The sequence below is a fragment of the Lemur catta genome, chromosome 23 (assembly GCF_020740605.2).
Source record: "Lemur catta isolate mLemCat1 chromosome 23, mLemCat1.pri, whole genome shotgun sequence".
Lineage (NCBI taxonomy): Eukaryota > Metazoa > Chordata > Mammalia > Primates > Lemuridae > Lemur > Lemur catta.
This window is the reverse complement of record NC_059150.1, coordinates 2,757,769-2,783,177: the sequence shown is the minus strand read 5'-3', so window position 1 is coordinate 2,783,177 and position 25,409 is coordinate 2,757,769. Positions and strand designations below refer to the sequence as shown.

Sequence of the window (25,409 nt, the reverse complement as noted above, 5' to 3'; positions counted from 1 at the left end):
CTCTGATGACTACATATTGCCACTCCCTACCCCTTTTAAATTCACTTCCGTGGTGCAGATTTCTATGTGACAGACAGATACTCCACCCCTCCCCACAACCTCCAGCAGCCTGTTCATTCATTTCATGCCCACTGTGGGTCGACACCACAAGGATTTCAAATGAGCTGTTTGGGAAATAGCTATTTTATGGTAGAGAATGTTTGAAACAGCTACGCTCTAAAAACCATGATCTTAAATAATCCAATTATATACTTGATTTTTATCGACGAGCAGAACAAAAAGAATGGATTCACAAGCCCTGAAAGTTTTTTGCCAAGAAGAAACTTTGCTGACAGAGGCAGGATGAACAGCTGAAAACACAAAAGTAAAGGCTGTTTGTACCGCTTTTCAAAAAGTTTTCACTGGTGTGGTGAAATTGCTTATAGAATTGTTCATTCTACTTAGAACTTAAATAATGTTGATAAAAGACAGGATACATTTGTAGTTTATGGAATAACTAGATTTTCAATTCATTTATTTACTCCTACCATTCACACAAATAAAGCGTTTTCATTGTCTTTTTTTTTCAACAAATGTCTCAGCAATTATTCTCTAGGGTCCGTCAGCTATAATATGCTTTGTGTCTTCAGATAATTTCTTTTCCTCAAAAAACTTTTTTTTACCAGACACTTCCAACTGAATATTTAAATGGATAGTACATCATTTTATGGAATAATTGTATGTAATAAAGCAATAAAACCTCAAAATACTATGTGTTACAGTAGGACCTTATTACAACACGACTCCACATAGAGCTCTTTTGAAACATAATAACTAATTATAGTAAGAATTTGAACTAATGCTTATTCTATAAATGACATAGGCTAACATCCACCCTCAAATAGAATACCAACATTAAAAAGGAGTATCACTGCCTTAATTTTAAATCTTTTGATGAAGGATTAAAAGCAACATTCAATTTAGACAATCATTTCTGCTCAGCCTTGCTCTAGTTGATGAAATGCTGCAAAACACAATTGTAATTCAAAGGACTGTATTGTGTTGCTTTAGACATTCCATGAGACTTGAGAAAATGCTGAAAAAAACAATTGAGGGGACACAGTCCTGCGGGGTGGGAAGATAGGCCAAGTGAACTCCGAGGTCCACTCATCTTTGAGCTCTGCAACACGCTACTGTTTACTGTTACAGTTTCATGGAACTTTTAAAATTTTGTGGGTTTTTTTTGCATTATTTTACAAAGTATATTAGTTACTGCAGTTTAAAACATTAAGTGATTTTTTTGCTACAAGATGTTTTTTTAAGTGATTCAGTAGGGTCCCAGGTACTTTTTCTTAGAGGAAATGCCCTAACTAAAAGGAAACAAATTACCACGCTTTTTCCAAGTCTTAGTTTTTGCAAGATTCCAAATGGAACTAAAACTACATTATATAACAAACGTTTGCCAAGGGTAGGATTGATTTTTAATCAAAGGTCTCATTGAAACACTCACTTTCCTAATTGCATCCTTTCCCAAAAAGTAAGAACACAACTTACGAAGGGAGAAAACCAAGCTCTCCCTGTTTACGAAATGTTTGATTTGGTTTACTTGGTGTGTGTGTTTTCAGACTTTACAAAAAGTAATCCTTTGACACAAAGTTGTGTGATGAATAAAGTGTCCCAGCCAAGTTATAATCTCAGCAAAGGGAGGTTTAAATGGCAAGTGCCGGGTGGGACGGTGCCTCCCTGCTGCACTTCTCTGCCCAAACAAAGGCGCATTCATGGCTCCAGTCAGACACTCAATGCCCGAGTCTTTCACCAGCTGAATATAAGGTTGCTGGAACTGTGAGTGAAGTTTATCAGGGAAACTCAAAGTCATGGCAAGAAGCATACAAAAACGTACCTGGCATCCTCCTACGCATTGGCCAAAATTATAGACCAAATGTTATTTTGGCACATATATTTCTCTAGGAAATAATGTGCTTTTACAGTTTAATAAAACTAAGCAACTTCAAGTTCAATGTCTCACACAACCAATTTGGTTTTTACTTGCTTGTTTTCTTTAATGTCACATTCTATTTTAAAGCATATAACCACCTCTTAACTAGAAAAATCAAATAACTATTCAAAACCAGGGTTTACTGTTCAAATTTGATATAATTCATTCTTTTTTTTTTAAAAGGGAAATCATAGTACTCATCACGGAAGTATTTGTAGACTAGCTTCTCCTTTGTGGGTTGTAATCTTATTTTAGGGCCTAATTAAAGAAGATCCCTTTTTGATACTTTCTCTACTGGATTACAAGGAATGTGTTACAGAGAATGTTCTGCTGGAAAAACAGAAATAAAAATAGTATAAGAATGGTTTAATATAACAGTTCTCGATATTTTCCATTCTCAATTCCCCATTTTTATTTCCCCGTATCATGTATCTATTAAAATACCTAAAACAGGAGAAGCATGCCCCACTATTCTTTTTTTTTTTTTTTTTTTAAAAAGGCTTAAAAACAGAAGGTGAAGACTACACAGGCATAAAAGTTTAACCCTGTTTATGTGACTCTGTTGCAACCATTTTCTGGAGTTTTCCTGCCCTGGGTGTATGCCTTGTGGTTACCTCTCACACCTCGCTGCCACCCAGCACCTTTTCATGGCATGTGGAGACCCTCGTGATAGTAATGTCAACAGAAAAAAGACAAACTCTATAAAGTAATTTAGGGAGGTTTATTCTGAGCCAAATTTGAGGACCATGGCCCAGAGCCACAACCAAGAAACCTTGAGCAAGTGGACTTGCTGTGACTGGGTTACAGTTTGGCTTTATGCATTTCAGGGAGACAGGAATTACAGGTAAAGTCATAAAGGAATACATGGACGACATACATTGCTTTGGCCCCAAAAGGTGGGACATCTCAAAGCAGGTGCTTACAAGTCACGGGTGAATTTAGGGATTCTTTTGCAGACAATTGGCTGAAAGAGTTAGCCTTTGCCCAAAAGACTAGAAATCAGCGGAAAGGAATGCTTGAGTTAAGGTAAGGGTCTTCTATCTTTCATGGGACGCTATACTGGAATCAGGTTAGGAAGTAAACCACATCATAAAAACCCGTTTGAGATTTTATCATTTGTAGGAGTGACTCACCAGGCCCCCTTAGACAGGAATATTTGGGGCAAAGAAACAGATCAGAGTTCAGTTCTCAGTAGGCAACGGACGAATCACTGCAACAAGCTGCCCTTGGGGATGCGAGTTCTACCTCCCACTCTGTAGTGAACCACAGGGAAACTCACTTAACTCAGACTCAGTTTCCCCATTCTGAAATAAGAGTGCTGAAGAAAACATTAGTTAACTGTAAAATTCTATGGCCTAAGTAAATTAAATCACATTTAGCAACTGAGTCTGCCTTTTAAATTAGTTGCTATGGTTACATAAAGAATTACCTGCTCTATTAATTTTCAATCTACTCCCTTTATTGTTGGTCTTGAGTGTGCATCCCTTTTAGTTCTTTTCCTTTTCTCTCTGGTTCCTCTTTCCTCCCGGTTCCTCAGCAGTATTCCTTCCTCTACCCTATGCTACATCTCCAGCCTATTTCACCTTTTCTTTCATTATTTGCTTATTTTCACTAAATACTGCTGTCTTGACTGTTTCACCTTAGTGAAACAATTTCAGAAAGCACTGCTTGATTTTAAATTATTTCTTCATTTGCCATGAAGAAGATAAGTACAACATGCTGTTACTAAGTCAATATTTCTACCGGGCATTCTGGTTCACGCCTGTAATCCTAGCACTCTGGGAGGCCGAGGCAGGAGGATCGCTTGAGCTCAGGAGTTCAAGACCAGCCTGAGCGAGAGCGAGACCCCGTCTCTACTATAAACAGAAAAATTAGCTGGGTGTCGTGGCACATGCCTGTTGTCCCAGCTCCTTGGGAGGCTGAGGCAGGAGGATCACTTGTGACCAGGAGTCTGAGTGAGCTATGATGACACTGCACTCTACCTGAGGCGACAGAGCAAGACTCTGTCTCAAGAAAAAAAAAAAATTGTGACAAGAACAAACAAAACAGAAGAATCCGTGCAGGTACAATATCCAAATGTACCGCTCACTGTAGATTAAATTTGGCTCCTCACTTGCACTAATAACATCTCTCCCCCTGAATACTACAAAAGCCTCCTGATCTCTGCTTCCACCCTTGTTTCCCTGCTGTCTCTTCTTAATACAACTTCCAGGGAAATCCTGTCGAATGTCTACATTGGATCGCAGCACTCCTCTGCCACAAACTCTCCCACAGTTCCCCATTTCGTGCAGATCAAAAGTCAAAGTCACTCTAAAGACTTAGAAGGCCCCATATGACCTACAGCTCCCTCCCCGCTTTCCCTCTCTGATTCCGTCCCCTAACTCTCTCCTCTTCAGTGCCTTGCCTCCAACCACACTGACCTCCTTGCTGTTCCTCCAACACACCAGGCCTGTCCCTGACACAGGGCCTGGCTGTTCTCTTGGCCTGGAACACCCTGGAACATTCTGCCCCTAGATAGCCACATGGTGAACTCCTTGGCCTCCTTCAAGTCTTTGCTCAAATGTCACCTTCTCAGTGACTACTCTGCTTAAAATGACAAATTCTGCCTACTCTTAGCACTTTGAATACCCTCTACCTTGCTGTGATTTTTTTCCGTAGCACTTAATATCTTCTTAAATACTACGCAGTTTACTTATTTATATAATAGTTTGTAGTCTTCTTCGCTAGGATCTAAGCTCCAAGTATTCCAATAGCATAGAACAGACCCTAGCACATAGTAGGCACTCAATTAATGTTTGTTGAATGAAGGAATGAATGAGTGAATAAATCAGCAAGGATTGTACTAGGTGACTTCTCTGTGATACTTTAGAGCTCGCTAGACAATCTCAGTTCTGCTTGGGATGTGTCATGTGAAGCGCCAGCTGCTGCTCAGGGGCCTGGGGTGCTCAGTCTGACTTGTTGCAGCCAACGATGCTCAGAGGTGGGCATGCTGTGAGATGTCCTTCTGCCTGCCACGTTTCGGGAGCCCCTCCACGCTCTGTGATCAGAATCAGTCATTCCATCCTATAGACACTGCTGCACCTGCTTTGTTTGGAATCCAGTTATTGCCTTTTGTCTGTGCTAGTGACCTCACTTTGATCCCTGTCCTTGCTTCCCCACACCCCTTGGTGGGGTCACTGACCTCAGGTCCCCACTGCTATTCGCCTGCACCCCAGCAGCTCTGACTTTGCATCCCTAAGGTCCTAGCTGAGACCAGAGCCCTGGACTCTGTGCTACCAGGGAGGAAAAGTTGGATGCTAGATTCATTGCTCTAGTTTTAAAAAACCAAGGGGAAAATGAAGGGCTGCCTCATTTACATGTGGAATAAGCAAATTCAGATGATGACAGATTATCTAGATAGCTCAGTACCTGGGCTTGTTTTCCTGAATTATCCAGAGAATTAACTTAGCAAATAAAACCCACCAGATAATCTCATCATTCTTTACTTTTCTCCAAATAGTGGTGGTTTCTCTCTTTTTTTTTTTTTTTCATTTTATCCCCTGATAACTGCACAGTATGTTTCTCAAACTATTTGCTTTCTTTGACAGCAAATGTCGATCTTGTACTTGATCTGCCTTGTGCTAAAATAGGGTGCGGTAGACTCCTCCTTGTGACTAATAGAGAACAAGTCTAGAAATGGAAATTAGGATATAATTTTTAACCTTTAGAGAATGAGAAGGCTTTGAGTTAAAGCTTTCTTCACAGTGCTTAAATCTTTGAGACAAATCAATTGATTCATAGCCCAGCTATCTTATTCCTAAGGGACTGAAATCTTGATTTCTAAATTGACAAACATATTAAAGAGAAAGTCCTTTGAGAAGCCAGAATCCTTTTAACGTTATTTCTGTATCTCTCCAGAAATGCTCTTGCAGAAGGCTAATGACACACAGTCAGATTTATGGAGCAACACAGTTCCCATCATCTCACTGGGTTCTGCTAATATGCTTAGTGACTATGCCAAGCAAAATATATTGTGGTTCCCATTTTTAAAATAGAGAAAGTGGCACAAAGCCTTTCTAGAAACCTGGACCGCAGATCATTAGCAAAACAGCGAGCCCGTGGTTTGGATTCCCAGTTCACTGAGAAGTTGATTTAAGAGCAATAAATATTTGGGAGGCGGGAAAGGACTGCAAAAAAGGAAGAGGAAGAGCTAAATCATCAGCAACATAAACACCACCACCAACAAACATTTACCTAGAATCTACTACATGCGAAGTCTGAGGATGCAATGAGACAAATAATGACAACAATAGCACTGCTCTTGAGGAGTTTGGTGAGATGTAGGGCATAAACATGAAAGTAAATGATGACATCAAGTAGAAAGGCTAGCTAAATGGCGACCACATTTTTTAAAGGAAAATTGGGCTTTGTGATCCGAGGGTACTGATGGGACAGAACATTTTTTTTCATTGCCAATCAGCAATATGGTACTCAGAGGAAGGAGTGATTCTTAAGACTCTGGGCCGGCTGGTTAGACAATGTCCTGTCTCTATGGGCAACTCTAGCGGCACTCCCCACCCTGGGAGGGGAGAGTTAGGCCACAGTCTCTACCTACATCCTGTGTGACCCGATTTCCTGGAGACATTTTCTCCCCAAAATGCTCTTATGTTTCATTGTGCTAGCAAGACATCCAGCTTCCAGCTGGAAAATGAGATGCCAGTCTCCTCTCTTGTAGACAGGACCAATCTTTAAAGTGGGTCATTTGGGCCCCTCCCAAGTGGGACCATTTCTTTCGATTTGGTGGTGGGAGAGAAAGCATGTTATGAGGCTTTCTACTTACATAAATTCTCTTACTACCAAGAATCTCATCAATAAATCTCTTTTCTTACAGAAGTTGTAAATGGGTAGTGGTGCTGATTATTGAAGAATCAGTTTGATAAGCTCTTAGTAAGTCTTGCCTGGGTGTATCCAATATCTCTGTTTTGAACATAATGGCATTTGTCACCTGTTGTCCTCAGCTTTGAGGGTTAAGCTGAAATTTTGAGACAATTGTAAAATCTCTTTCCATATCCAATGACATGGGCCATGGGTGTCTCAGGAAGGAAAAGACAGGAAGAAAGGGAACACACTTACATGTTTCTGTTTTATAGCTTGCCTAGGGCCCTGGCGGTCTTCCCAGGGGCCTCTGCAAACCATTTTTAAGGATGATTTTGGCTTGTTGCCTCATGCTGTGGCTGCCTGAACTAAACCATAGGTAAGTGCTCACAGGTGTAAACAGCTGCAGTTCTGTGTCACAGGTAGCATTGTGTTTCCAGCCACACTCAGTCAGTCTATCTCTTTCATACTTTGCATTAGAGACCATTCATTGTCTTGCTTTATTTTCTATCAGTTGCTATCTGATATTCTTTCAAGATGAGCTTAAATAAATAGTTATGGACCTGAATTTGGGTATTATTTTCTCTAAAGTAAATTCATTTTAAGCCAATAATGCCTACACTATCTCCAAAGTGAACATATAACATATTCTTCTTTGGTATGTGCTCTCCATGCAGATTGTGGTAAACATTCAAAGAATCATGTGGAAAAACTTTGGGTTGACTTTTTTTTTGAGACAGGGTCTTGCTATATCACCCAGGCTGGTCTCAAACTCCAGTGATCCTCCTGCCTCAGCCTCCAGAGTAGCCCCCACCACTGTGCCTGGTGGGGTTGAATTTAAAAAAAATTTTTTTTAAATTTGATTTTTTTGAACATTATAGCAGTAGCCCATGCTTCTAATGATAAGTGAAATAATGTGTTACAAACATATATAAAAGACAAAACTAATTATCTCCTCTTCTCCTACTATTCATATGGTATAATTTACCTGGTATGACATGCGGTCTGTTTTTTTCCAAATGGATAACCCTTCTACCTATAGCCACATATCTCCAATGACAGATGGCATTTGTTTCTCTCATTTTCAGTGCCCTTTGAAATATTTGAAAAACTCAGAAGCTATCTATTATTTTTATTGACATTTTAATTGAGATAATTATAGATTAACACGCACTTACAAATAATGAGACAGAGAAATCTCTTGTACCTTTTGCCAGTTTCCCCAGTGGTAACATTGTGAAAAACGACAGTACACTGTCAGAACTAGGATATTGACATTGTACTATCCACCCATTTCGTTCAGAGTTTCTCGGTTTTACTTACTTGTGTTAATGTGTGTGTGTATTTAGTTCTGCACAATATTATTGCATGTGTAGGGTCACGTGTTCACCATCAGAGTCAAGATACTGAGGAGCTCCATCACCACGACGATCTTCCACGTTGCTGTCTTAGGAGACCCGCCCCTGCACCCCCAACTTAACCACCGGCAACCACTAAACTGTTCTCCCTTTCTAAAATGTTGTCATTTCTGAAATGTCATATAAATGGAATTATATAGTATGTCACCTTTTGAGATTGGCTTTTTTTCAGTCAGCATAATTCCCTGGAGATTCATCCAAGCTGTTGCATCTATCAATATCAATAGTTTGTTCATTTTCTTTGCTGAGTGGTATTCTGCCATAGTAGGTATATACCACCATTTTTAAAAACAAAATTTAAATTGATGAATAAAAATTGTGTATATTTTTGATGTACAACATGATGTTTTGAAGTATCTGTACATTGTGTAACGGCTAAATTGAGCTAATTAATATATGTGTTACCTCACATACTTATTTTGGGGGTGAGAACACTTAAAATCTGTTCCCTTAGTGATTTTCAATTATACAATATATTGTCATGAACTATAGTCACCATGTTGTACAAAAGGTCCCTTGATCTTAGGCCTCCTGTCTCACTGATCTCTTGTTTACTTTGACCAGCATCTCCCCAGTTCCTCCCCAGCCCTGGCCCAGCTCTGGTAACCCCCACTTTACTCCCCACTTCTGTGAGTTCAACAATTTTAGATTCTACACATGAATATAAGTGAGATCATGTCTTTCTGTACCTAGTTTATTTCACTTAACATAATGTCCTCCAGGTTCATCCATGTTGTTGCAAATGACAGAATTTCTGTCTTTCTAAAGGGTGAATAGTATTCCATTGTGTATATAGACCACATTTCCTTTATCCATTCATCTATCAGTAGATTTTTAGGTTTATTCTATATCTTGGCTACTATTAACAATGCTGCAATGAACATATACCACAGTTTGTTTAACCTTTTACCTGTTGAAGAACATCTGGGCTGAACAACTCAGCCTCCTGAATCACTGGGATTACAGGTGTTAGCCAGCATACCCGGCTCTCAAAAATATATTAACACTTCTCCTTTCAAAGGTGCAATATAACTTCCCTGTCTTTGAATGTGGACTGGATTTAGTGACTTGCTTCTAATAACTAGAATGATACCATGTGACTTCTGAGGCTCCACCTGGCTCTCCCTTTTCTGGATAGCTAGCTCTGGGGGAGGCCAGCTACCATATCATGAGGACTCACAAGGAGCCCTAAAAGAGCCCGTGTGCAGAGAAACTCCTACCCAGAGCTAAACAGCTTGCCAGCCATATGAGCAACCTGCCCTGGAAGAAGATCCTGCAGCCCCAGTTTAGCCTTGAAGGGACTACAGCCCAGGCCGACATCATGAGTTTATCTTTGTGACAGACTCAAGACAGTGCTTCCTAGCTAAGCCACTCCTGACCCACAAAAACTGTGAGAAATAATAAATGTTTGCTGTTATTCTAGGCCACTAAGTTTTGGGGTAATTTGTTATGCAGTGATAGATAACTAATACACACACACATTTAAGTTCTATTCACAACTTGTTATTCAAGTCTTCTGTAATTTAAGTCCTTTCCTCAACTGGTGGTATGTCTGTGATTTATTCTCTGAATCCCTGTATAGTTACAAATATCTTTCACTCACACTGAAAGGTAAACAACAACTTTTTTGGATATAGAATTCTTGGATTGAAGTTCTTTTCTCTCAATGGTTTGCAGAGTTTGCTCCACTGTTTTTTGGCCTCCAAAGCTGTAGAAAAGTCACATGTCTGTCTGACTCTTTTTCTTTGTAGTTTACTCATTTTTACCCTGGAAATTTGTACAATTTCCTCTTTATCTTGAAGTTTAAGAATTTTACCAGCATATGCCCAGATATGTTTCTCATTAATTATGTCTGGAACTTAGTGAGCCTTTTGAATTTGTAGACTCAGGTCTTTCTTCACCACAAAAAAATTTTTTTTTTCTATTATTGTCTCTCCTCCATCTGCTCTTTTCCTCTTTCCATAATAGAATCTACCCTCTGGAGGCTGTCTTCCAAATTTCTTACCTTTTTTTGGTCATAACTTCTATTCCTTTGTATTTTTGCTCTGTCATTTCAGATATTTCTTCTATTGGATTTTCTAGGCTTCTAATTTTGAGTCTCAACAATGGCCTTTATTCTATTATTAAAATTTTTAGTATGAAAATCATGGTTTTATTTCTCCCCAGAGTGTCCCCTTTGTGCTGCAATTAGATGTCCTTAGTGTTCTTATTAATTTTTTTCTTGCCGTACAAGTTGTCATCTGTCTCTTGCATCAACTCTATTTCATAAGGGACTTGCTCTGATCGTTTAATTTGCTCTTTCTCTGTCTGGTTTTGAGCACCTTGGGAGTAGCTTGAGCGTCACTGGTCCTAAGAGGGTGGAAGGCCAGTGGTGTCTGATAGCCTGATGTTTATAGGGGTGGACAGGTTCTCAGGAAGAAAGGAAGGAAGCCCCTCTGCTCCCTGATCTCCTCCAGTTCTCCTAGCCTGTTGGGTTCTTCCCCAGCTGCTGCAGTTGGGGAGAATACGGACACTTCAACAGGGCAGAAATCAACTCCCTGACGGGCCAACTATCATAGCACCATTAGGGGGTCCCACTGCCAGCAGCTACCATTTTTAGATCTTCATGTCAGGACTGTCCCACCCTGACCCTCAGCTCCTGTCCTGCCCACTATGAAGAAACCATCACTCAGGTCCCACCCGCCTACTGATTGACCCCAGCAGGTGGAGTTGGGATGGAGTTGCAAGTAAAGAGAATGTGGGGGACATTAAGGTGCCATCTTCTCCTTGCATGAATTTGAAATTAAGTATTTTTTCATATTCCTCGAGATCATCTTTCATGCTGAATGGATAGTGTGCAAATAAAGTCTTTATGAGTCATCTAAATATAAAAGCAAACTTGGAACTATAATTTCAAGGAACATTTTATATATTCCTTACAGAGCTCAAACCCACCAAATGATTTTGCTCAAACTCTCCAATGTGAATATTTGTATGTAGACATCAAGCGTGAGAAATGCCAAGCCTGGTATGAAAACCCAACAAATGGCAGAATCTATGGTTTTAAAATGGAATGGTTATTTGATCTCTGTGCAAGCCTCAGCATATTTCTTCATCTTTTTTTTTGAATCCCCTGGAAAGCTATAATTTGAATTTAAGAGCAGCAGTTAGAAGAAAAAATGCTAATCAAAATCAGAAAACCATGTATTAAATCGTCTCATGAGCAAGGTACTATGTAAAGCTGAACTCAGCGTCCATCTTTGAAGACAGAAAGCACTTTTTCCAACCCCAGGATTAGCCCTTCATGGGTCCCCAATTTCTTCTTGCAGATATCAGGGACTTTCCCAGATTGCTTTTCTTCCCAGCTATGGCCAGCCCAGATTTTCTTCCAGAAATCCCTTTTCCCAAAGTTTGCCTCAAAGGGGGCTGCTTCTGCTAATTTTGAAGCAGGCTCACAAGACTTTTCACTTAAAGGTTTTTGGTACTCTATATTACTGAGAAGCAGGGGATTAAAAATAGGCATTAGAAAAGTTACAAAAGTTTGTGAAATTACCAAAAGTTATCTTAAATATGTGTCCTTAGGCCACAGTAAAACATATCTGAGGCTAGGAAGACTTAGCCCCTTTCTTTGGTTGCCTATGAGTTGTAAGGAGAGAGCCCTGGGAAACCTCCCTTTCCCATTTTCTGTTGTTCTTTTATTCTTTGGCTGCAGCTCAAGAATATCTTCCTTTTTTCTTCCCCCACCCCCAGCTCCTCTGCTTTTCTATCAGTCTCAGATATTCTAGTAATCTTATTTGGGTAGCACTCTGGGCGTGCCCCAGTAGTTCGTCCGAATGGCTACCAGCATTTGATGTGGATCAGCTATATCCCCAGAGAGCTTTGAGTCTATAACCTTCCCGCAGGACATGCCACTTCTGGTTATTCCTTAACAAGTATCACAGACTGAAAGAATTTGAAGTCATTTGTCTTTAGTGTTCAGTAATGATCAGACCCATGTGTAATTTGTAGCTTCAAATCTAAGTGGGATGATTTAAGTTTGAGGGGATATCCAAAGAAAATTCAAATTATTATTAGAAGTCTAGAAAATAAGACTATATGAGGAAAGGCAACCGAATTTATCATCATTGGTACTTTTAACATTTGGGGTAATTCTTTGGGGGGTGGGGTGTGTGTGTGCACACAGAACTGTCCTGTGCATTGTGGAGTGTTTTAGTGGCATATTTGGTCTCTACACATGAGATGCCAGTAGCATTCCCCCTCCAGTTGTGACAACTAAAAGTGTCTACAGAAATGTTCAAATGTCCCTTGTCAGTAAAATCATCTCTGGTTGATTAAGAGGGTTAAGAGATTCATCATAAAGAACTTTTCATTACAATGTCTGAATATGTGAAGGGCTCTTGCACTGATGACTAGCAGCTTTCTAGTTCTACTAAACAGAGTTTCAGCTCAAAGGATTTGGATAAACCATAGTTGATAAATTTCTTGTGAGGCTTGCTATGCTCTGAAATGGTTTATTAAGAAAGGAATAGAATTCTTTTCCCTGCCAGTCTTCAAAATGAGATAAATCCCTTGTTTCTAGGAAAATTTTAGTACAATTATTCCCTAGAAAAATATGCTAGAAGACCTCTAAGCTCCTTTCAGCCTATATTTTATTATCTGGCCAACTACAGGAGCTGTTTAGACTTCATGTGTGTTACTGAACACCAGAGCCACTCCCATAAATGGGACTTTTCCAAAAAAGCAACATGGAGTATGAATGTTTTTTATTATTTTGACATTATATAGGAATCCATAAAATTGCTCCTCAATATTTTCTTTTCAAGATATTTTTTTCCCAGTAATGTAACTGTGTCCCCCCCAAAAAAGATACTTTTTAAGGGACTTGTAAGAAGTTTGGTTAGTTCTATGTTACATCTGATATTAGCTTACTCTGAATTATTTATTCACTCAAAGTGGTAAGAAATATTATATCACAAGATGAGAACATGTAGTCCATGTGAAAGGAGAGTTTGACCTCTTGGAAAAGAAGCCACTTGAAGGAGAAGGAAATTGCTTGATGACTTTTTAAACTTATTTATACTCCTAACTCATCTGGAAAGAATTTAAGGTTGAATTCTTGATAATGACCAAATTTTTAAGCTCTTGAATCTACAGTCATGTTACTTAGCAATCTGTGAGAGAGAATTCTTGAACTGTATTTTGAAGCCTTAATCAGACAGTGCTTCAAATTCTGGAAGTACAGAATAGAACATTGGTGCTTCGTATTTCTTTGCTACATGATAAATGCTTACTCATTTAAATATGTGAACTAATCAGATGGTTTACTTGGTTTTTAAATTTTATTTTAATTCTTTATTGCTTAATTTTAAATTTTAGAAATAGTCACCAATATATCCATTAGGACTCTATTGCAGGTTTACAGAAAACCCACTATAAACTAGTGTAAGGAGAGAAAAAGGGCGGAGGCAGAGACGAGGGTTTACTGGATCTTGCACCTAGGAAGCCCCAGTGTAGAGCAGACTCCAAATAAGGCTGAAAAAAAAAGAATCGGTTTTACTGTCAGGGTCCATGTGACAAGATGGCCGTCGAATTCAAAGAGAGTCTGCTTTCCCACATTGGTAATGAAGTCACGTGCCCGTCCGTGAGCCAGCCACTGTTGTGATTGGCCAGGCGAGGTCACAAGGCACCGGAGGCAAAATGGAGTCCCGGCTGCAGGCTGCAGAGCGAGGATTCCCAAAGAACGATGCGGATGTTCTGGAAGTGGAGCGAATGGATGTTAGGTAGTCACGAACAAATGGCCGTCACGTATGTGTTATTTGTATTTGGATATGTCAGTGAAACACTTAGTTTAGAACACATTGTCATTATGACGTCTGGTCTCATGGCTTTTTTTTTGAAGTTATTGTGACAAAGACTATCAATAGGCCACTACTGGGCCTTCTGCCCTTCTTCCAGAGTCAGGGAATTTTCATCTGGGAACATGGCCACTCAATAAACGCTGTATTTTCCTGTTCCTTTATGGTAGGTGTAGCCGTGCGGCAACGTAATAACCAACGGGACAAGGGTAGAAGGGTACAATCAACTTCCAGGTGGTACCCCAGAAAGGACAGTGAGTTAGGCCACTCCTTCATATATATACAGTAACCCCCGCTTATCTGAGGGGGATACGTTCCAAGACCCCCAGTGGATGCCTGAAACCTCAGATAGTACTGAACCCGACATACACTATGTTTTTTCCTATACATAAATACATGTGATAAAGTTTAATTTATAAATTAGGCACAGTAAGAGTTTAGCAATAACAACTAATAATAGGATAATTATAAATATAAATAACTTAAAATGGAATAATTATAAATATAAATGTATAAATAAAATTTAAATAGAACAATTTATAACATGAATTGTTTATTTCTGGAACTTTCCATTTAATATTTTCAGACTGTGGTAACCGTGGGTAACTGCTTCAATGAACAGTAAACATTCTCTTTAGTTTGAGAATGAGTGATAGATGAGGTTTGATGTGCTCTTAGGAATGGTCCTCTCAGGATAAGAAGGTTTAACTAAAAGGTACACCTCTTTAATTGTGGGATTTATGCCAACAGAAGTCAATACGAGTGGGGTTTGTGATTTTGTTTTGCCTTTAGTAGAGAAGAGCTTCTTGGCAGCTCTTGAATTTTTTTTACAGTTTGTTTAAATCAGGAACCAAATAAGGGTCACATATTACATTTAGTTTATATGTGTCTTTTAAACTATGGGTTCCTCCTCTGTTTCTGGCGCTCTCACTTTCCTTTCTTTGAAATGTCATTTTCCTGTAAGATTTCCCAACAGTCTGAATTTGCTGATTGCATCCCACTGATGTTGTTTAAAAGATTCCTTTGTCTGTTATATTTTCTGTAACCTGATGCATCTAGAGGCTCAATCAAATTTAAGTTCAATTTTTTGTTGAGAATACTTTGTAAATGGTTTTTTGTACTTTCATCAGAGGCACAAAATATATGGTTCTTTCTGTGATGCTAAGATTGATCAGTGAGTTCGGGCATTGCTAGGCTGAATCACATGCTATAATATAAAGTTCTCCATCAGCTTTTCACCCAACGCCTTTAGCAGTCACTGATGATCTTTGCATCCGTTATTTCGTTAGAGATTGCTGCACCGTGATATTCTAATTCCATTATGCCTGCTTCACTTATTAGCTAGAATATCTCTATAAAGGGAAACTTTCTTTCATCAACCAATGGTTATCTGGAGGTACAATTTGTTCAGAAAAGTCAGACCATTGTTTGAGTCTTTCTTTTTATTTATATAATTTTAGAATTATAAGTTGATTCTCTAGCATCCTCCAAAGGTAACCCATAGAAATTTCTTTTCTTTTCTTTTTTCATCATTATGAAATCTGTCTATACATAAGATGAACATGAGCAAGACTAGGTAAAATTATTATTTATTACATTCACTTTCCAGTTTCTACATATGAAAAGAAATCAATTCTACATCCTACTGTATGACACATTTAAGCTACTAGGATTATTTAAAAAGTATTTATTAATAATAACTGAACCGGCCTGGCATGGTGACTCACACCTGTATTCCTAGCACTCTGGAAGGCCAAGGCAGGAGGATTGCTTGAGCTCAGGCGTTGGAGACCAGCCTGAGCAAGAGCAAGACTCTGTCTCTACAAGAAATAGAAAAAAATTAGCTGGGCATGGTAGTGCATGCCTGTATCCCCAGCTCCTCAGGAGGCTGAGGCAGGACGATCCCTTGAGCCCAGGAGTTTGAGGTTGCAGGGAGCTATGATGGTGCCATTGCACTCTACCTGGGTCAATGGAGCAAGACTCTGTCTCAAAAAAAAAAAAAAAATAGTAATTGAACCACAAACTAGATACTGTTTTTTAGTGATAAGATGAAAAATTAAAATTAGAAAATGTAAATACACAAGTTAATACTTGCCTATCTATAGAAAGCAAATGAGGTTAAGATGCATTGGCCATATTCATAGTAAAATTTTATTTGACTCAAGAAATGTGGCATCTTCACATTTCTTGAAAGCTATTCCAAATCCAAAAATATATGTAATGCTTTTTTGAAGTTGTTTTTGGAATAATCCATATGCCACACATCTGAAACTATTACCTTCCAGAGAAACAGGCTTATAGTGCATGTTTTGTTTGACCCAACCTTATAAAAAGCATAGAAACTCTAGGTGTAGAGGCAAGAATATTTAAGAGGAGGAATATTAGGGCCCAGGAACTCCTTTGGTTGTATTCTTTTTTTTTTTTTTTTGAGACACAGACTCACCCTGTTGCCTGGACTAGAGTGCTGTGGCATCAGCCTAGGTCACAGCAACCTCAAACTCCTGGGCTCAAGCCATCCTCCTGCCTCAGCCTCCTGAGTAGCTGGGACTACAGGCATGTGCCACCATGCCCGGCTAATTTTTTCTATATATTTTTTTAGTTGTCCAGATAATTTCTTTCTATTGTTAGTAGAGATGGGGTCTCAATCTTGCTCAGGCTCGTCTAGAACTCCTGACCTTGAGCCATCCTCCTGCCTCGGCCTCCCAGAGTGCTAGGATTACAGGCATGAGCCACCATGCCTGGCCACCTTTAGTTGTATTCCTATAAGAGAATCTGCAAATGCACCTTCTATAGCCTCTACTCTGAGAGCCATCAATTACCTTCAGCTGGAAAATAAATTTCTATCATTTTGTTGGTAGCTTACTAGATTATTAAATCTTTGTAAATCATTCAAATATTAATTTATGCAGTGCTGGTATATTTCTGATTTCAGTAAAATACCTCACGCTTATTGTTGGCATACTGAAATTAACCCTCAAAATGCAGAATATAAGTTGGATAAGATGGAAAAGGAAGACAGAGGATGGCAGACATATTGGGAGGAAATAGAGAAATTAACACACTAGGTTCCAGTGTGGTTGAAAATGATCATGGTGGGAGAATTTGGACAAGTAAAGCTGGAAGAAAAGGCGATTGTAGCCAAATAAAAGAATATCTGAACTGGTGCTCTCAATTTGTCCACTGCTGAAAAATTTAGAGTTGGCTTGGAAAAACCTAAGATGCCTTCTCTTCCTCTTTTGAGAATTTAATATCACAACAACACATGTAATCTTGAAAGGGAGAATCCACCATATTGGTTTTTCCTCTGGGAAATTAATGCATATCGGCAGCGGTTTCTAAGTGTACTAATGGCCATGGCTTTTATACTGTGTCTTCAGAGCATGACAGCCTTGCAATATTGAATCTAGTGAAACCTGCATGAGCCTCCCTTTGCTACAGTTTACAAAAGTAGCCTCTATAGCTCAGTAAAGTCTATTTTTCCTAACCACCCAATGACATATTTGCAAGTTCAAGTTTTAGGATGAACATAGAGTTGTAAAATAGACCTAGTTTTAATTAGGCATATCCTAATTTGGCATCCCAGAAGGTTCCCAGTCAAGAATTATGTATTAATACTTTGTGAATATATCTGTACCAGGAGTTTGGGAATAAACAGTAATATTGATCACTGAGATCAAAAACTCTATGATGTATACAAGATGAGTAGGAAGACATTTCTAAAACGATTACATTAAAACATTGATTATGCTATTTTAAGTATTAGATTCATCTCCGTAAATGCTTTTATCATCGTGTTGTATGTCGTTACTATAAAGCTATGTAGTGCACATTGAACTACAATGTCAGCCATAACTCTTTCTCCTTCTCCCTCCGTGTCCCGTCAATCAGGAAGAGCTACTGGCTGTACTTTCTACGTAGCTCTTGACTCTGTCCACTTCTCTGTAGCCCCATGGCCACTACTTTGGTTCAGGCCGTCATCCTCTCCTGCCTGAACTACTGCCTCAGCTTCCTACCTAGCTTCCCTACCTCAGTTTTCCTCCCTACAACCTTTTGTCCATATTGTAGGATACATGAGGAATAAATCTTTGTTATGTGCCACTAAGATTTTGGGGTCATTTGTTATTGCAGCATAACCTGACCTAAGTAGACTGATACCTAACTTCTTCCAGTTCCTTGGATGTGCCATATTCTCACGCTGGACCTTTCCCTCCTCTTCCCTTTCTTGTTTTAATTGTCCCAATTCCTATTCAGCTCTTATATCTCAGCTTAGATGCCATTTCCTCTGGAGAGCTCTCCCTGACTCACCAAGTCTGGCTTATGTGCCCATGCTATACCTTCCTATGCCATTTGTACTTCCCTTTTATAGCGTTTACTACAGAATTGTTTGTCAGTCTCCCTCCACCCCCATACTCTTCCTGCTGTAACCTTGGTGTGGGCAGAGATTATGACTTTTTCATCATTATATTCTCCGGTCTGGCACATGGCAGATGGCATCAATCTGTGGAATGAGTAAATGATTCAGTTTTTAGAATTTGAATGTTTGGTCATACTACTTATCAGGAAAACGTACCAAAGGCAGAAAGTGGAAGGGTCCAAGTTCTGGTCTGATTCATTGTGATGATAGTAATGCAAGTGAAAAAAAAATTGATGACAGTCAAATACTATCAATCTGTGCTTTCCTGTCTTCACCTTGATGTAAATTTATATAGGCTTTCCAAGCCTCACATATTAAAACAGTGAGGAGTAGCTATAAATTAATAGGTGTGAGACTGAAGTTTCCCCGAGATGAAAGAATGCTAGGCGTTATTATTTCTATGCATGTCTCAACAGCACATGAGAATAACATACAGGTCAGCTCACATCATTGCCGCATTTCCTGTTCTAAGACACAGCTCCTGGCAAACTCTTAGAATGGTTATGTAGGTTGCATGCATTCCACAACTCTTGTCTAATTGAGTCACCCCTGTATATTTTCCTGTCCCTCCCTGCCGTCAAGCCTAATGCATAATAAGAATGTATTAGTAATGCCATCTGTGATTTCCACATGACCTATTATAGGTAATGTTTTCTGTGACCCCACAATTAAAAGACCATCATAAAACCATGTTGGTAATGACTTTTTGTGAAGGAAATAGGAATTTAGATTAATTAGACTGTGATCTGGTGAGACCTAAGAAGAAATCTGAATCTGAGCCATTTTGTTTTGTTTTGGGTTTTTTTTTTGGTTTTGTTTTTTTTTTTTGTTTTTTTTGAGACAGAGTCTCTCTCTGTTGCCCTGGTTAGAGTGCAGTAGCGTCATAATAGCTCACTGTGACCTCAAACTCCTGAGCTCAAGGGATCCTCCTGGTTCAGCCTCCCGAGTGAGTAGCTGGGACTATAGGTTTGCGCCACCACACCCAGCTAATTTTTCTATTGTTAGTAGAGATGGGGTCTCGTTCTTGCTCAGGCTGGTCTCGAACTCCTGAGCTCAAGCAATCCTCCCATCTTAGCCTCCCAGAATGCTAGGATTACAGGTGTGAGCCACTGCACTTGGCCTGAAGCTGAGCTTTTTATTAAAGAACATATAGTGGGATAGAGCTAGATGTGAGACCTGAGTTGTTCCAAGGTTTGACTTATTAACCTTGAAAGATGAAGTACTTGGAGTGTTAAATATTAGGCTTCATCCAGCATCCTAATTCACATGCAGAAATGAGTTTCAACTCATAGGCTGTAAACTAAGAATGAATCATCCCACAGGTCAAGATTGGCTGCTTTTCCAGAAGTAACAATAAGAACATGAACACAAATGGCAAAGGTCCAAAGCTTCTATGAGAAAACTGAGGGAAGTCGGGCAGGGTTAGGGAACACATATTAGCTTGGGTTATTTCTGAGGTTTCCAAAGGATTGGGAACTTCTAGGAACACTAAAAATGGTGGTTGGAACCATTCCCTTGATTGAAAGTTCATAAAGAAGAGCTTGGAGGCAGTGTAGTTGGATTTAGGAGACAGACTTGGGCTTGGGTTCCTGCTGTGCCACTACCTACCCGTGTGACTTTGGCAGCTTGCTTAATTACCCTAACCTGTTTCTTCATTAGTACAATGGGGATAAAATGCCTACTTTAAAAGATGATGGTGAGAATGAAACATAGCAATGTTTGTAAGTGCTTTGGGTAATGCCTAGCCATAGACAGTCCAACTGAATGGCAAGTATAACCGTGGAGACCCCCAGTGAAGAACTAGACTGCGCTGTAAGGCAGGAAGCTCCCTGCCTGCAAAGATATTCAATAAGTCATTTGGTCATGTAGCAGGGCGCTTTAAAATATTCCTCCTGTGTGGCAAGAGCGTGGCAAGGGGTGGTGATTGGACTCTGGTGAATGCATTGAAATCTAAAATTCTCTGACATATTAATGCTTAAATTGCTTTATAAATACTAATTCTAAAATAAAATGGCCCCGAAATACACAAAACTAAAATTGCTGGAACTACAGGGGAAAATGGACAAATCCAGCTTTATAATGGAAAATTAACTGCTTGATCCATTTTATGCACTAATGGTTAAGAGGAATACTGACAGGCAAATCTGAACATGAATATTAATAAGGATATAGAAAATATAAAATACCAAGCTTGATTTATTTGCAGATATCACTGTACCTATCTATTGGTGAATAAACATTCTTCTCTGGGTTTTCTGGCTTTAAACATTTATAAAAATTGGCCATAGACTTCTCATACAGCAAGTCTCAAGAAACTTTGAAGAACTGATGTTATAATCAATAAATATGAAAACTTAGTTGAAAAGGACTTTAAAAACATAACAGTAAAACTGGCTCAAGAATTCCTTAAGAAAGGCTGACTAGCCCTATGACTATTAAAGATAGTAAATCTAAAGGTAAAAATCTTTCCACAAAAAAACTCCTACATGTCCAGATCATTTTATAGGAAGTTCTGCCAAACTTCAGCAAACAGATCATTTCAATCTTATACAAATTATTCCAGAGAATGGAGGGTGGCAAAGAGAATTATTCTCCAACTCATTCTTTGATGCTGGCATAACCAGGGACAGTATAAGAAAGGAAAATCATAAAATTGTAGGCCAATTTCACTTATAAATTTTAAAATCCTGAACAAAATGCTAACATAAAAGATAACATATCATGGCCAAATTAGGTTTATCTTAGAAATGCAAAGGTGTTTAACATTTGAAAAATCTGTAAATATAATTCTTTATATTGATAAATAAGGACACAAAAAACCTTTTTCTGATCTCAACAAAGGAAAAAGAAAAAGAGAGAAAAAAGCATTTGATACAGTCCAATACTCATTCATAATAAAACTTTTAGCGAATTCAGAATGGAAGAGAACTTCTTTAACTTAATAAAAGTGTCTGAAAAACCTGCAACATGCATCATTCTTATGAGGAAACATGTGAATTAAGTTCTTTTAAAATCAGGAACTAGACAGAAATGTCTGCTATCATCACATTTATTCAACACTGTATTGGAGATTGTAGCCAGCATAGTAAAATAAATGAAAGAAAAAGAAAAGAGAAAACAAAGCAAACATCACTTAAGATGTGACTGTCTAAATAGAAAACTAAAATTAATTGAGAAATTATTAGAAATACAAAGAGTATTTAACAAGGGGCTATAAAATCAACATAAAAATCAATTGCATTTTTATAAATGAGCAAATATTCTTTAAAAACCTTTAAACAATACCATTTATAATAATAATATAAACTGTAATGAGTCTAGGAATAAATAACCAAAAATGGGCAAGCATCTCGGGAGAAAGAAAACCTAAATAACTGTGATACAGGAAGATAATATTGTAAAGATGTCAATTCTGCCCTCAAATTGATCTACAGAATTAATGCATTTCCCATGATAATTGCATCAATACTTTTTCCGAAAACTGACAAGTTGAATCTAAAATGCACATGAAAGAACAAAGGGGCAAGAATAGCCAAGACACTTTTGGAGAAAGCTAACGTGGCAGGACTTGCTCAATCATACAGGAAACTTATAATAAACCTATCATAATCGAGACAGGATGGAATCGGCACAAAGGTAGACAACTTGGAAGAGAGCAGCGAGTCCAGAAACAGACTTATACACAGTAGAACCTTGATATATGACCCCAGATGGCACTGCAGGTCACTGGAGGAAGGACTCTAGTTAATAAATGTGATTTAGACAATTGGCTGGCCATTTGGAAAGCAAGGGAGTGAATTTATACTTCATACCAGACAAAAACCAATCCATATGAAAATAGAAAAGAGGATTCTGAATGTTCACAACACAAAGAAATGTTAAAGGTTTGAGGTGATGGATATGCTGATAACCCTGAATCGATCACCATACGTTGTATACACATACTGAAACATCACTCTGTATCCCATATATAATGTACAATTATTATGTTACTAAAAATAAAAGGGAGAAAAAAGAAATTGACAAATTTAACTACATTGTACTTAAGAACTTTTATTCATTAAAAGACTCCATAAAGAAAGGGAAAAGATCATGGACTGGTTCCTGGATTGGGGGAAAAAATGCTCTAAAGGACTTTATTGGAACAACTGGTGAAATTTCAATAAGGACCATATATTAGCTATTAGTATTACATCAATGTTAAACTACCCAAATTTGAACATTGTTTTTTGGATACCTAAGAGAAGATCTTTGTCTTTGAAGATACGTGCCACAACTTACTCTCAAATAGTTCAGAAAAATATATATATATGTATATGTAAAATATAATCTCTCTTAAACATGTGAACCCTGAAAGGGCCAATCCTTCAAGACAGACACTGAGTGGCTAACTGGGCCTAAATCCAAAATAGAGCCAAACAGCCACTTGCTGACTAGAGCTCACATATAGTACTCCGTGTTCCGAGTAACTTTGGGACTTTCATAGCTATGACTGCCTGACTCAATCAATAGACTGTGACCTGTGTTGACCAATTAGAATTTAACAAGTGCCAGCTAATCAGAAATAAGCAAATTTGTATCCTCATTTGCATAAGTGGACCAGAGTAGGAACCTGGATGGGAACCTTCTCTATAGAAGGTAAACCTTTTACTTGGGGCCGGGTGCGGTGGCTCACGCCTGAAATCCTAGCTCTTTGGGAGGCCGAAGCGGGAGGATCGCTTGAGGTCAGGAGTTCAAGACCAGCCTGAGCAGGAGCAAGACCCCGTCTCTGCTAAAAAATAGAAATTAACTGGACAACTAAAAATATATAGAAAAAATTAACCAGGCATGGTGGCTCATGCCTGTAGTCCCAGCTACTCAGGAGGATGAGACAGAAGGATCGCTTGAGCCCAGGAGTTTGAGGTTGCTGTGAGCTAGGCTGACGCCATGGCAGTCTAGCCAGGGCAACAGAGTGAGACTCTGTCTCAAAAAGAAAAAAAAACCCCTTTTCTTTGTTCTCTCAAAACACATCTTTTTGTAAGGAAGACTGCCTCTCCCCAGTTTGCAAACTGTTCATTGAAATAAAGTGTCTCCTGTCTTTTAAAAAATGTATTTTTCAGTGGATTTGTTAACACACAAATACAGCAAACTGTCAATCTTTGTGAAGGATATACAGGAGTTCGATGTATTAGTTCTGAAACTGATCCTCCCACCTCTGTCTCCCAAAGTGCTGGGATTACAGGTGTTAGCCACCTTGACCAGACTATGTATATATTTTAAAACCTTTAGAAGAGAAAGAGGAAACATGAATGAATAATCGATATATTAAAAAAACCCTCAATCTTATCAGAAATAAGTAGGGAATGCAAATTAAGACCATAAAATGGTACCTATTTATTCTCCATGGACTAGCAACAAGTCTCACAATGATTGGACAGAATGTGGAATGTACGTGCTGATCAGTGTTGGCGGCAGTATAGACTGGTACAACCACTTTGAAAACACTTTCTCCTTACCTTTTACAGCTGAACAGCCCCGCAGCCTCTGATGCAGCAGCGCTCACTCCTAGGTTCAAAGGAGACTTGAGCACATGCACAGGTGAACAAGAATGCTCCTACCAGCATTGTTCGTAATTACTGGGGGCAGATTCAGGTTTTGTGGGGACATGAGCTTATATAATTGGAGAATGGGGAGGCTTTTTAAGAAAAAGATACAGAATTGTGAATGAAAATTATGTTCAAAAGTGAATATTTATTTATAATGGGAAAAGAAATCACAACAAATTACAAATGTCACAAAACCCAGGAAAGAATTTTTATAGCTTTGTGACCTACAAAATTAGTCTGTGTGGTTCCCATCAATAAGAAAAATATGTAAAGTATTTTTACATAGCATATGTACATAGCATCATATGCGATGTAGTATTGAATCCACCCCTGACGGAAGAAACCTTCCTTTTGACTAGGCAGTAAAAAATGAATGTTCCACTACTACACTTAACAACTTGGATGAATCAAAAAAAACAAATGTTGAGTGAATCCCAGAAGGCTACATATGTTATACTATTTTTATAAAGCTCAAAAAGAAGAAAAACCAATATATTGTTAGGGATGCATCCAAATATGATAAAAACCACTAAAAAATGGCAAGGAGAGACAAAATTCAGGATCGCGATGGTGGGGGAGGGAGGCAAAGGGTGGAATCCCGGGGATGCACGGATGCTAATTATTGATAATGTGGTGGAGTCACAAGTTTTATGTGTGCTGTAAATTTTATGTATTTGTTTAATATACTATTTCGCACGCACCCATATCAGATCGGAAAATACTTCAGGCACCTGGAAGTATTTTCTAAGTCAGCAACCTCGGCTTCCCGCCCTCCTTTCCCCGCTTTCTCCTCCCCCATCGCCTCTTAACTGCAGGGAACCCGGGACACGCGGCTCCAGGGGCCGCCACAGCGCGGAGGGAAACCCCAGCGACCGAGACTGGCGTTATGTTCTTTTCGGTGGTGGGTGAGGTGTGGTGGCGGCGGAAATACTGGGCAGTGTATCGAATACGCCACGTTACGCTGCTCTCTGTAATTTCTGAGTTCTTTTCCCAGGCCAAGGCAGCACGGGCTTCTGGCCCAGCGGGCAGGGGCTCCCTTCGGCCCCGACTCCCCACTCCCTCCCTGCGGCCGGGCCCGCCCACCTTCTTGCGTCCTGCGGGACGGTCTCCCTTCAGCCAGTCCCGGCGCACTCGGTTACGTAAGTGCTTCCAAGAGGATCCCCGAAAGCGCCCCGGCGTGCGGAATTCACCCAGCGCGGGCCGGCGCCGAGCCTGACCGCCCGCCCAGAGCCGGGCAGGGGGCGTGGAGCCCTCCAAGCCCCGCCCCGTGGTCGCCCCGCCCCCAGACCCCGCCCCGTGCCGCGGTCGCCCCGCCCAGCCAAGCCCCTC

General features: G+C 39.4%; 1 long non-coding RNA gene across 1 annotated transcript; it reads right to left on the bottom strand.

Moving 5' to 3' along the window:
* Window positions 1-13,560: 13,560 nt before the first annotated feature.
* On the bottom strand, window positions 13,561-25,304 carry LOC123626835. Its single transcript, XR_006731035.1, has 3 exons — window positions 25,164-25,304; window positions 13,841-13,980; window positions 13,561-13,758 (listed from the first exon to the last, which is right to left on the bottom strand). It is a non-coding gene; the product is annotated as an uncharacterized LOC123626835 (long non-coding RNA).
* Between the last annotated feature and the right edge of the window lie 105 nt (window positions 25,305-25,409).